The 14,056-nt window shown below is 45.2% G+C and overlaps 1 protein-coding gene and 1 pseudogene across 6 annotated transcripts in view; both read left to right on the top strand.

Moving 5' to 3' along the window:
* The first annotated feature begins 2,458 nt into the window (after positions 1-2,458).
* On the top strand, positions 2,459-3,329 carry LOC128591546 (dnaJ homolog subfamily B member 6-like; annotated as a pseudogene).
* A 6,125-nt stretch (positions 3,330-9,454) lies between these two features.
* The window catches only part of IP6K2 (inositol hexakisphosphate kinase 2), a 32,247-nt gene continuing 27,645 nt past the window's right edge, over positions 9,455-14,056 (top strand). For 3 of the 6 annotated variants that reach the window (XM_053599123.1, XM_053599118.1, XM_053599125.1), the window contains exon 1: positions 9,495-9,567. The gene's annotated coding sequence lies outside the window, so the exon portion shown is untranslated. Of the gene's footprint in view, positions 9,568-14,056 lie in introns of all 6 variants that reach the window. The other 3 variants (XM_053599119.1, XM_053599117.1, XM_053599122.1) reach the window with 2 other exon arrangements.

Raw genomic sequence — 14,056 nt, 5'->3', positions numbered from 1 at the left:
CCTGCCACAACACCCAGCTAATGTTAGAGGTAGGATCTAGTTCTTGCTTGGGCTGGTCTTGAACTTGTGAGCTCAAGCAATCCACCCTCCTCAGCCTCCCAGAGTGTTGAGATTACAGGTATGAGCCACCATGCCCGGCCTCAACTGATCTTTTTATTCTCTCCACAGTTTTGATATTATTACATTTTTTACTTGGATTTGTATTCCTTGGCTTCTGAAGAATTTGAACATATATTCATGTTGTGAGGTTCTGTTGGTCAACTAGGACCTAATACCTTTTTCTCTGTCTCCTTTCTAAAACACCCTGATTTTTGGCTCAGTGCCCATAGCACAGTGCTTACAGCGCCAGCCACATACACCAGGGCTGGTGCGTTTGAACCCGGCCTGGACCAGCTAAACAACAATAGCATTTGCAATAAAAAAATAGCCGGGCTTTGTGGTGGGTGCCTATAGTCCCAGCTACTTGGGAGGCTGAGGCAAGAGAATCACTTAAGCCCAAGAGTTTGAGGTTGCTGTGAGTTGAGACACTATGGCATTCTACTGAGGGCAACATAGTGAGACTCTGTCTCAAAACAAAACAAAACAAAACAAAAAAAAAAAACACTCGGATTTTGTTCAGTATGGCAAGTGTCTAGTTTCAAGTAATGGACCAATCCTTATGTCATTCTCTGACTTCTCAGCCTCCTTACACCTAGAAGCAGCCACAGGTGACCCAAATTTGGTGATCAAGAAATAAATGGAAGTCTGTGAGGGGTGGGGTGAGGATTTTGAGAAGGTGTTTGCTTATCTGATAAAGGAAATAGATGGGGCTTGTGCAGCTTTGAATACTAATGTGATATATGGAAAAGATGCAGCTATCTCACAATGGTGGGGCCACAAGCATGAGGACAGAAGCCAACATGTTAAGCATGGTAGTGGAAGGATCTGAAGAGCCTGGATTATATGCAACAGAAAAAAAAAGAAAAGGTTGTATCCTCCAAAAGATATGTAAGGAAATAGCAGCTATGGTAGTCAAAATCTATGATTAGCCTAGATGCCCATCAACAGATGAATGAATCAATAACATGGTATAATTAAGCTGAGTGCAATACTCACATCTGTAATTCCAACACTTTGGGAGGAAAGTGGCTTGATGTCAGGAGATCAAGACCAACATGAGCAATATAGCAAGACCCTGTCTCTATAGAAAAATATGTCTAAGATGAGTTGAATGGCTTGGTGCCCTTAGTTCAGTGGCACTGGACACATATGACGAGGCAGGCGGGTTCAAACCAGCTCGAGCCTGATAAATAAAAATAGCCAGGAGTTGTGGTGATCACGTGCCTGGCAGCAAAAAAATAGCCAAGAGTTGTGGTGGGCACATGTAGTCCCAGCTACTTGGGAGGCGGAGGCAAGAGAATCACTTAAGCCCAGGAGTTGGAGGTTGCTGTGCACTGTGACACCACAGCACTCTACTGAGGGCAACATAGTGAGACTCTGTCTCAGAAAAAAAAAAAAAGTTGGATGTTGTGGCATGCAGCTGTAGTCCTAGCTATTTGGGGACTGAGGCAGGAGGATCACTTGAGCTAAAGAGTTCAAGGTTACAGTGAGACATAATGTTGAATTTAAAAAGCTACATACAGAAGAATACATATTGAATACATAAAAAATACATGTTCTATTTATATGAAGTTTTACTTTATTTATTTATTTATTTATTGCAGTTTTTTTGGCCGGGGCTGGATTTGAACCTGCCACCTCCAGCATATGGGGCCCGCACCCTATTCCTTTGAGCCACAGGCACTGCCCCCCCCTTTTTTTTCCAAGACAGAGTCTTGTCACCCTCGTTAGAGCGCAATGGCATCACAGCTCACAGGAACCTCCAGCTCTTGGGCTTAAGCAATTCTCTTGCCTCAGTCTCCCGAGTAGCTGGACAACAAGTACCCACCACAATGCCCAGCTATTTTTTTGTTGCAGTTTGGGCAGGGCCGGGTTTGAACCCGCCATCCTTGATATATGGGGCCGGCACCCTACTCACTGAGCCACAGGCACTGCCCAAGCCTGAAGTTTTAAAAGAAGTGAGATTTATATATGGCAACAGAAGTCAGAATAATTCATTCATTCAATTGACCAGCGAGGGCACCAGTTTACCTTTGGGGTGGATAGCCTTATGATTAACCTTAAACCATGTGGCTGCCTTCTGCTGAAGACCTTTCTCAGAAAGAAACACAACTGAGAGTTGAGATCTGGACCACATATCACACCATGAATTTGGTGTGTCTTTTCATTTGCTATTTTCTTCTCCTTTAATAATATTCTATAGGCTTCATATCCTTTAATAAGATTTTATAAATTTCCGATCCGCCACCACCAGCGCAGCTGTGCCGGAGCCGCGAGGAGCCCCGGGCCGCTGCCCCCTCCCTCCTTCACGCATTCGGTCGTCCGCATCCTTGGACCTGTTCCAACAATTATTTAAAACATGGTGGATTACTATGATGTTCTAGGCGTGCAGAGACATGCTTTAGCTGAGGATATTAAAAAGGCGTACCGAAAACTGGCACTAAAGTGGCACCCAGATAAAAACCCCGAGAATAAAGAAGAAGCAGAGAGAAAATTCAAACAAGTAGCTGAGGCGTATGAGGTGTTGTCAGATCCTAAAAAGCGGGACGTCTATGACAAATATGGCAAAGAAGGATTAAACGGTGGAGGAGGTGGAAGTCATCTGGACAATCCATTTGATTATGGCTTCACATTCCGAGGATGTCTTCAGGGAATTTTTTGGTGGAAGGGACCCCTTTAGATTTGACTTCTTTGAAGACCCATTTGAGGACTTTATTGGGAATCAGAGGGGTCTCCGAGGAAGCAGAAACCGAGGAACAGGGTCGTTTTTCTCTGGCTTCAGTGGATTTCACCTTTTGGAAGTGGATTTTCTTCTTTTAATACAGGATTTTCTGTGGGATTTCCTGCAGGATTTTCTTCATTCGGGTCGCTAGATCACGGGGGTCTCACTTCATTCTCCTCCACATCAGTTGGTGGTAGTGGGATGGGCAATTTCAAGTCTATATCGACTTATACAAAAATAGTTAATGGCAGAAAGATCACTACAAAGAGAATTGTGGAGAATGGTCAAGAAAGAGTGGAAATTGAGGAAGACAGGCAGCTCAAGTCCCTGACAATAAATGGTAAGGAGCAGCTGCACTTGGATAACAAGTGACTCAACCCACGCGTTTAACAGAAATGTTAACTGTAGCAAGCACCATTTGAGGATTAACAGGAACTTTTTTTGAAGATTTCAAACGAACTCGACTTTCAGTATCACTGTACCTAATCTGAGTATTTATAAACAATTCATCGGAGCCATATTTGTCATAGACTTTTGAGTTTATTGTTGGGACCACATAATAGGACCATTTATTTGTCTTTAAAATTGTTGTAAATTTCTGTATGCATTTTGCTTTTTTATTAAACGTACTCCAGTAGTGGTAGAACAGAGTGTGCACTAACACCAGCATGGACCTGCTTTTCCATTGTGTCTGAAACGTGCCAAATAGCGTCAGCCTGCTGTGAAGTTAGCATCGCAGGATAAACCTTCTACAGAAATAATTTCAGTTTTTTTTCAGTATTTAGTAGTGAAAGATATTAATACATTAATGGTAAAACATTTCTGGTTTACTGGTTTACTATAAGGATGTTTTCTAGCTGTGCATGAATGCTGGCATCTTAGTAAGTTTTAACAGTTGTTTAAATATATAATGTTAAGCTTAGGTTTGTAAAGCTGGTATACTGGGTCTTTGTCATTTGCTTTAAAAAAAAATGCGAATGTCTTTGGTGCATTTTTTTTTTTTTTTTTTTGTAGAGACAGAGTCTCACTTTATGGCCCTCGGTAGAGTGCCGTGGCTTCACACAGCTCACAGCAACCTCCAACTCCTGGGCTTAAGCGATTCTCTTGCCTCAGCCTCCCGAGTGGCTGGGACTACAGGCGCCTGCCACAACGCCTGGCTATTTTTTGGTTGTAGTTCGGCCAGGGCCGGGTTTGAACCCGCCACCCTTGGTATATGGGGCCAGTGCCTTACCGACTGAGCCACAGGCACCGCCCCATGGTGCATTCTTAAAAAAAAAAAAAAAGATTTTATAAATTTCCCACCTGGTACAGTTCCTATACTTTTATTAATATTATGTCACTTTGTTGGCCATTTTTTTTTTGAGACAGGTCTCACTTTGTTGCCCTCAGTAGAGTGCCATAGCGTCACAGCTCACAGCAACCTCAAACTCTAAGGCTCAAGTGATTCTCTTGCCTCAGCCGCCAGGTGGTTGAGACTACAGGTGTCCACATTGCCCGGCAAATTTTCTATTTTAGTGGAGACGGGGGGTCTCACTCTTGCTCAGGTTGGTCTTGAACTCCTGAACTCAAGCAATCCACCCAACTTGGCCTCCTAGAGTGCTAGGATTACGGGTGTCAACCACTGAATTCAGACTATTTTTTTTATCAAAAAAATGTTTTTTTTTAGCATACAAAGGAGTCTGATAGTCCCAGATTTTTAAATAAATGGTTTTTCTTTTCTTTTTTTTTTTGTAGAGACAGAGTCTCACTTTATCGCCCTTGGTAGAGTGTTGTGGCATCACAGCTCACAGCAACCTCCGGCTCCTGGACTTAGGTGATTCTCTTGCCTCAGCCTCCCCAGTAGCTGGGACTACAGGTGCCCACCACAACACCTGGCTATTTTTTGTTGCAGTTTGGCCGGGGCTGGGTCTGAACCCGCCACCCTCGGCATATGGGGTCAGCGCCCTATTCACTGAGCCACAGGCACTGCCCATAAATGGTTTTTCTTTGCCAGGTGTAGTGGCTCATGTCCGTAATCCTAGCACTTAGGACGCTGAGGTGGGTGGATTGCCTGAGCTCAGGGATTCAAGACCAGCCTGAACCAGAGTGAGACCTAGTCTTTAAAAATAGCCAGGCATTGTAGCAGGAGTCTGTCGTCCCAGCTACCTGGGGAGGCTGGACCAAGAGAATCAATTGGTTGAGCCCAAGAGTTTGAGGTTGCTGTGAGCCCTGACAGCACAGCACTCTACCGAGGGCAACAAAGTGAGACTTGGTCTCAAAATATAAAAAAAAAAAAAAGTGGTTTTCTGGCTCGGCACCTGTGACTGAAGCGGCTAAGGCCAGCCACATATACCTGAGCTGGCAGGTTCGAATCCAGCCTGGGCCCGCCAAACAACAGGGTTGCAACTAAAAAAAATGGCTGGGCATTGTGGCTGGTGCCTGTAGTCCCAGCTACTTGGGAGACAGAGGCAGGAGAATTGCTTGAGCCCAGAAGTTGGAGGTTGCTATGAGCTGTAATGCCACGGCACTCTACCCAGGGTGATAGCTTGAGGCTCTGTCTCAAAAAAAAAAATCTATATCCGGTTTGAGTTGGTGTTTGGAAAAAAAAATTATTTAAAAGAGTTTTACTATAGTCTTTCTCTTCTGTTCCATGTGGGAATGTGGACAGCCCCGCACACCTGTAGACACAGCTTTTCTTCATGTCATTGAAGTTTCCTTCTGTAATTTCGCTAGTCAGTTCTACTATTTCAGCTGTCCCTTTTACTCTTTCTAGGATTCCTGTTGTTTATGCATCACAATTCCTGGATTTACCCTCCAGATATTTGGTCTGTTCCCTCATGTTCGACTGTCTGCATCTTTTCCTTGAACGCTGAGCTATTTCTTCCATTAAAACCAAGCACTTTCTTTGTATTCTTTCCAAATGTCAAACTTGTGCTTTCTTTAGGATCTGTGCTTTCTGCCAGGAATGGATTCCCCTACATCTTTTGGTGATCAGCCAAAGCCTTTGGGTTGATCTTAACTCAGATGTCCCTTTCTTAGATACACCTTTCCTAGTGTTTTGGACATAAACACTGTGCGCTGCACTTCAGCTTGGTGCCTTTTCTCCGTTGTAGTCACCCTGCACACAATTATGTTATTTGTTCTTTCATTGTCTGTTCCCCTCCTCCCACCCCCAGAGGCTAGAGACCTCATCAATCAGTTGAATTCTTGCTGTGTTCATTTTTCTCACATCCCCAGTGTCTAGTCCATGATAGCCCTTGGTAAGCACTTTTTATTTTTATTTTTATTTTTTTTGAGACACAGCCTCAAGCTGTCGCCTTGGGTAGAGTGCTATGGCATCACAGCTCACAGCAACCTCCAACTCCTGGGCTCAAGTGAGTTTCCTGCCTCAGCCTCCCAAGTAGCTGGGACTACAGGTGCCTGCCACAATGCCCAGCTATTTTTTGGTTGCAGCCATCATTGTTGTTTGGTGGGCCCAGGCTGGATTTGAATCTGCCAGCTCGGGTGTATTTGGTTAGCGCTTACCTACTTGAGCCACAGGCACCAAGCAGCACTTTTTATTTTATTTATTTACTTGAGACAGAGACTCTAATGTGTGGGTTTGAGTGCCATGGTGTCAGTATACCTCATAGCAACCTCAAACTCTTGGGCTCAAGCTATCCTCTTGCCTCAGCTTCCCAAGTAGGGAAGGTCCTACAGGCCCCCCCACCCACAATGCCCTACTAATTTTTCTATTTTTAATAGAGAAGGGGCCTTGCTATTGTTCAGGCTGGTCTCAAATTCCTGAACTCAAGCAGTCCACCCATCTTGGCCTCTCAGAGTGCTAGGATTATAGGTGTGAGCCACTGAGCCTAGCCCCTTGGTAAACAATTGTGGAGGGAATGAAAGAGTAAATTATTGCTAGGGTTGTCTGAGAGAACTTGCCTTGTCTAGCTTTGCACTACATACATAGGAGCACTGGAATGGGAGATTGGGTGGGGAGAGGAAGGTGGAGTAGTGACCAATCTGTAAGGATCTATATGACGGATGCCTTTTGAGCCTTCATTCAGAAGCCTCTGCAGGTCCTGAAGCCACAGACAGGAATGATAACAAGAACTGGGCCAGGCCATCCAGTGATACTGCTAAGTGTGATGGGCCTTCTGGGCCTGATCCAGTGCTACATTTTACCTCCTCCTTAGGGAGGAGCGTTAACTTACTGCAGGGTCCTGAGCAGGGCATGAAGGGATCTGACATGTATTCACAGGCAGATGTGTGGAGAACAGACTGAAGGCATCGAAGCCAATAGCAGGAGACTGGAAGGCAGCTGTGACATTGCCCTGGGGAGAGATGGTGGTGGTTTGGACTTAGTGAAGCCTTGGACATGGCAAGAAATGATATCATTCTGGGTACATGATGCTGATGGAGGCAGAAAAACTTCCTGGCATGTTGGATGTAGGTGTGAATAAAAGTAATCAAAGTATATTATGGGGTGTTTAGCTGCAATAAGTAGGAACGAGCTGCCATTGTAGGAAGTAGGGTGGGGCAGTTTTGGGAATGAGCCAGAGGTGGGGTGACACAAGTTGAGTTTTAGATACCAGTGACTGGAAGGGAGAGTATAGATTCCTAGTCAATAGCTAGACATTGAATCTAGCACTTAGGGAGAGTCTGAAATGGACAAACACCTTTGGGAGTGACTGATATGTAGGTGGCACATGAAATCATGCACCTAGCAAGAGGGACTTTGCCTAACAATTGCAATCAATGTAACCTGGCTTATTGTACCCTCAATGAATCCCCAACAATAAAAAAAAAAAAAAGAAATCATGCACCTAGATGAGAATATGTGGGAGTGAATATAGACAGAGGGAGAGGAGAGGCAAAGATGAGAAACTAGTTAGATCATAGGAAAACAAAGGGGCATGGACCCTTGAAAGCCGCACAGGGAAGGAAGGTGCTTCCAAGAGAGGAGAGATCAGTCCCTCACAGAAAGTCTCTGCTTCATACTCTCATAAAGGCAGGAGTATTTATTTATTTACTGGTCTTGCTCTCTTGTGTATTTCCATCACAGTGTGATTAAAAAATATTTGTTGAGGGTGGCACCTGTGGCTCAAGGAGTAGGGCGCCGGTCCCATATGCCGGAGGTGGCAGGTTCAAACCCAGCCCCGGCCAAAAAAACCCACAAAAAATATTTGTTGAACTAAAGAGAGTATAGGTGAGTAATGCACACCTCTACAAATGCTGAGTACACAGGACTGCACCATTGGCTTTCCTTTTTTTTTTTTTTTTTGAGACAGAGCCTCAAGCTGTCACACTGGGTAGAGTGCCATGGTGTCACAGCTCACAGCAACCTCAAACTCTTGGGCTTAAGCAATTCTCTTGCCTCAGCCTCCCAAGTAGCTGGAACTACAGACACCTGCCACAATGCTCAGCTATTGTTTTTGTTGCAGTTCATTGTTGTTTTAGGTGGCCCTGGCTGGGTTTGAACCTGCCAGCCTTTGTGTATGTGGCTGGCACCCTACCCACTGAGCTATGGTTGCCGTCCAACATTGGCCTTCTTTACAGAAAGAGCAGAGATCAGGAGGCTCTGCCCTGAGCCCACTCTCACTGGCACCCACCTCCTCCCTTCCCTCTACCAGCTACATTGACATTCATCCACTTGAGAACACTTCTGGCCAACACACGCTAGGACAAATAAGTCTAAGAGAAGCCCTGTGGTAGGGAGCTTGATGGGACAGGGTTGGGCACTGGTTCATTCATCAGCTCACAGAAAACTCTTTACATCCACTCCTCTGTCCACCCTTCTATTTCTGGTCATTTGTCCACCCATCTACATGCAACCATCTTTCCTTCTTTTTTTTTTTTTTGTAGAGACAGAGTCTCACTTTATGGCCCTGGGTAGAGTGCCGTGGCCTCACACAGCTCACAGCAACCTCCAACTCCTGGGCTTAAGTGATTCTCTTGCCTCAGCCTCCCTAGTAGCTGGGACCACAGGCGCCCGCCACAACGCCCGGCTATTTTTTTTTTGGTTGCAGTTTGGCCGGGGCTGGGTTTGAACCCGCCACCCTCGGTATATGGGGCCAGCGCCCTACCGACTGAGCCACAGGCGCCGCCCCATCTTTCCTTCTATATAGTATATAACCATTTCTTTGTCCAGTCGTCAGCCACTCCTTTTTTTTTTTTTTTTTTGCAGTTTTTGGCCGGGGCTGGGTTTGAACCTGCCACCTCCAGCATATGGGGCCGGCGCCCTACTCCTTTGAGCCACAGGCGCCGCCTACAACCACTCTTTTGTCCGTCTCTCCCTCTATTCACATCTAATCTGTCCATCTCGTTAGGGTGACCAACTTTCCAGTTTGCCTCAGAACGTCTCAATGTTAGCGCTGAAATTCCGCATCCTGCGAAACCGCCTTAAGATACCGAAGACATCAGGACAGTTGGTTGATTCCCCCAACTCCCTTGCATCCTGAAGTCCGTCCAGTGGTCTGCAGCCAGGGAGTGGTGTGTCCACCCGCATCTGACCTGACCATTCTGATCCATGGAGGACAAAGCCTCTCCCCTCCTTGGGGCACGCCCCATCCCCGCCCCTTCCGGAAGCTGCCGCAGCGAATCCCGGCACCCTAGCAACAGCGCCTTTCAGACAGTCCAGTCCGTGTTCGCAGCTCTTAGTGCGAGCCAATAGGGAGGCGGGCCGGGAGCGAGGTGTAGGGGGCGGGGTTCGGCCTGGCCACCGCCATTTTGGTGGGAGAGAAACAATAGGACCGCAGCACTGCTTGACCGCGCTGAGGCAGCAGGTAACGCCCGCTTCCCCATGAGCTTTCGGAGAGGCATTTACCGGGCTGTTAGGAGAAAGGATCTCTGGTTATTGGAGTCTCGAGTTATTAGGGAAGAGGGTCTCTGGCGATTCTTGTTGGGGAGGTCTTCTCGGGTCTTTTCGGAGCTAGAGTTCCCTCGCTCTTTTGGGAGGAGCATTCTTTTTTCAGATCTTTGGGAAGAGAAGATCTTCTCTGCTTTTGGGGAGAGAGAATCCTTCCGGTTATTGGAGGGGGTCTTGGGACTTTATGAGCGGCAGCATCTTTCCCAGTGGTTAAGGAAGTCTGTCTGAGCCTTCGTAGGGGCAAGATCTCACCTGTCTTTGAGTGATTTCCCGTCATTGGCGGCCACGACCTCCCAGGTTATAGAGGATGGTCTACTTGGATCTTTGGGGGGAGGGCTCAGCCCAGCGCCTCAGGTACTGTTACCTGGGGCCCGCAGATGTGCAGCCATTTTGGGTGTTGAATGCCCGTTGGGCCTGTGAGGCGGTGTAGCTGCACACCTAATCTTATTGAAAAAACGCCTTTTTAAAATGGAATCAGAGGGCCCACTCTTTATAGTGGTATTTCTGCTCTTTATAGTTGATTACATTCTGCTTTTGTCTTTTGGATCCTCATGACTTGTTTCATTGTAGGATTGTATTTCGTTTCATATTAAGAAAGGTGCACTAACAGAAAGATGACTGAAAGTAAAACGTAGTAACCACTTAAATCTAGTGCTGTTAGATGCCTGGTGAAGCAGTTTGAAACTAAACATTTCAGTAGGAAAATGTACATAGAACAAAATAAAGTCATCTTGAATAGTCTTAAGAAAAAGTATTAAAGCTTTTGAAAAGTGGTAACAAAAATGTTTAGCTGGGCTTTGTGGCGGGCGCCTGTAGTCCTAGGTACGTGGGAGGCGGAGGCAAGAGAATCGCTTGAGTCCAGGAGTTTGAGGTTGCTGCGAGCTGTGACGCCATGCACTCTACCGAGGGTGACGTAGTGAGACTCTGTCTCAAAAAACAAAAAATGTTGCAGATCACCAGTTTTATAATTTTTTTAAAAATAAAGGGCCATGATTACAGTGATTTTGTTGAATACCATTATTTACAATGTTTGCTGCATTTGCATTTTAGCCAGGTAACATTTTGAGTGAACTAAGATGCTTATTTCGGGAGGTGGTTGGTGTGGGATTTGTATAATTGCATCCTATAACTTGGTGTCAGATATTTAAAGAAAAGTTTCAGTGTGGTGGTGTTTTAACTTTAATGGTTATCAGAATTAGAAATGGCAAAATTGGTTCTTTGCCTGTGGCTCAAGCGGCTAAGGCACCAGCCACATACACCTGAACTGGAGGGTTCAAATCCAGCCCAGGCCGCCAAACAACAATGAAGGCTGCAACCAAAAAATAGCGGGGCGTTGTGGCAGGCACCTGTAGTCCCAGCTACTTGGGAGGCGGAGGCTGGAGAATCCCTTGAGCCCAGGAGGTGGAGGTTGCTGTGACGTGTGATGCCACAGTACCCTACCCAGGATGACAGCTTGAGACTCTGACTCAAAAAAAAAAAAAAATGGCAAAATGAATATTTTATCATATTTGACATATTAGGCCAGTTGTTCATTTAGTAACTTTTTATTTGGAGAAAAAGTCAGTTGAACTGTTAATTGTCATTCCAGTAGGTTTACAGACTTTGTAACTTTAGAATTCACAGACATCTTTGGAAATCAAATAGATGAGAACTAGCAACTAGCACTAGAGTTCATACAGTTGTAGAAGTCAGTTTAACAGATGTTATGGGCTTCTTTTGTGCTTTGAAGTTTCATAGGTGACATGTAAGTACACTGTATACCAGGCCTGTATCTGTCTGAGTGGTATACTGTGCCAGGAAAGATTAACCGCCAATTGAAGAACTTACCCAGTCTCTCTTGCAAGAGGTTTGCCAGAGCCTTTTGTAAGCTCCTAGATGTCACTGGTATCTAGGCAACAGGGATGAGCCTTAGTCTTCCTGAGACCAGCTTGCTGAGGTGAAAATTTTCCATTGTTTGGCTCATAAACAAGATACATTGGGGAAGATTTTTCTCTTATGTTATTTTGCCTAGTTTGACAATCATATTGAATACATTTTTGTTCATTAGAAAGTAAACGGATGATTATTTGCATGTGATTACATTTAAATTACTTTTTTTTTCTTTCCTTTTTTTGAGACAGAGCCTCAAGCTTTCGCCCTGGGGTAGAGTGCCGTGGCATCACAGCTTACAGCAACCTCTATCTCCTGGGCTTAAGTGATTCTCCTGCTTCCACCCTCCCAAGTAGCTGGGACTACAGGTGCCCGCCACAAAGGCTGGCTATTTTTTGGTTGCAGCCATCATTGTTGTTTGGCGGGCCTGGGCTGGATTCGAACCCGCCAGCTCAGGTGTATATGGCTGGTGCCTTAGTTGCTTGAGCCACAGGCACAGAGCCTATATTTTTGTTTTTTAAATAAATTACATTTTTAGGTTGGGTGCAGTGGCTTACACCTTTAACCCCAGCACTCTGGGAGGCCGAGGCAGGTGGATTGCTTGAGCTCAGGAGTTCAAGACTACCCTGAGCAAGAACAAGACCCCTTTACTAAAGAAAGAAAAATAGCCAAGTTTTGTGGTGAGTGCCTGTAGTCCCAATTACTTTGGAGGTTGAGGCAAGAGGATCGCTTGAGTCTAAGAGATTGAGGTTGCTGTGAGCTATGATGCTGTGGCACTCTACCAGGGGGACAGAGTGAGACTCTGTCTCAAAAATAAAATGAGGCCTAGTGTGGTGGTTCATGCTTGTAATTCTAGCACTTGGCAGGGTCGAGATGGGGGTATTTGCCTGAGCTCACCAACCTGAGCTAGAGCGAGACCTCATGTCTAAAAATAGCTGGGTATTGTGGCAGGTGCCTTTAGTCCCAGCTACTAGGGAGGCTGAGGCAAGAGATCTCTTGAGTCCAAGAGTTTGAGGTTGCTGTGAGCTATGATGCCATGGAACTCTACTGAGGGGACTTTGTCTTCAAAAAAAAGAAAAAAATTAAATCAATTGAATAAATAAACATATGTGTATATTCATATATAACTCTTAGCTTACTGTGTAATAGAAGTAATAGGTAGTAGTATTTTGCCTTGTATTTTTCCCTCAAGATAGAATTTAGAGTCCACATCAGAGTTTGAAGGAACAGACAGTTTGCCAAGATGATGCACAGTTGACTTGGATCTGTCACCCATCACTGGCTTCACTAGTTACCAACTCTTGGCCTGTCTTGTTTCATCTGCACTCTACCTTCTCTCTGTGGCCCACCTAAGAATGAAAGAGAGAGAAAAAATAAATTTAAAGGAAGCATATCTAAGAAATGTTATTTTATCCATAAATATTTCAGTGTATATCTAAGAGATGAGGATCTGACTGCATCTAGAATACCATTTTTTTTTTTTTTTTTGAGACAGTCTCACTACGTCACCCTCAAACTCTTGGGTTTAAGAGATTCTCTTGCCTCAGCCTCCCTAGTAGCTGGGATTATGGGCGCCTGCCACAACACCTGGCTATTTTTGTTGTTGTTGTCATTGTTGTTTAGTAGGGCTGGGTTTGAATCCAACAGCCCCTGTGCATGTAGCCTGTGCCCTAACCACTGAGATATGGGCACCAAGCCTAGAATACCATTATTTTGCCTAAAAAACATGATCATTCCTTAAAAATTTTTTTCAGGGCAGTGCCTGTGGCTCAAAGGAGTAGGGCACTGGCCCCATGTACCAGAGGTGGTGGGTTCAAACCCAGCCCTGCTCAAAAAAAACAAAACAAAACAAAAAAAATTTTTTTCAACTTGGCTAGGTATCTGTAGCACAGTGGTTACGGGGCCAGCCACATATACCAAGGTTGACAGGTTCTAAACCAGCCCGAGCCAGTTAAACAACAATGACAACTGCAACAAAAAAGTAGCCAGGCATTGTGGTGGGTGCCTGTAGTCCCAGCTACTTGGGAGGCTGAGGCAAGAGAATCACTTAAGCCCAATAGTTGGAGGTTGCTGTGAGCTGTGACACCACAGCATTCTACCAAGGGTGACATAATGACACTCTGTTTCAAAAAAAAATATTTTTTAAATTATATCATGTTGAAATGGTCCTAATTGTCTCATTAGTAGTTCTTTTCTTTTTTTTTTTTTTTGAGACAGAGTCTCATTATGTCGCCCTCAGTAGAGTGATGTAGCGTCACTGCTCACAGTACTCTGCAACTCCTGGGCTCAAGCGAGTCTCCTGCCTCAGCCTCCCAAGTAGCTGGGACTACAGGCACCTGGCACAATGCCCAGCTATTTTTTGGTTGCAGCCGTCATTGTTGTTTGGCGGGCCTGGGCTGGATTTGAACCCGCCAGCTCAGGTGTATGTGGCTGGCGCTTTAGCCTCTTGAGCCAGAGTCACCGAGCCTTATGTTTGCTTCTTAATGTATATTTTAATAATAGGGTTCTCTTCTAATTTAAGTTATGTTAATTCAGTC

Source organism: Nycticebus coucang, chromosome 8 (assembly GCF_027406575.1).
Source record: "Nycticebus coucang isolate mNycCou1 chromosome 8, mNycCou1.pri, whole genome shotgun sequence".
NCBI classification, from domain to species: domain Eukaryota; kingdom Metazoa; phylum Chordata; class Mammalia; order Primates; family Lorisidae; genus Nycticebus; species Nycticebus coucang.
This window is presented reverse-complemented; position numbering and strand designations above follow the sequence as displayed.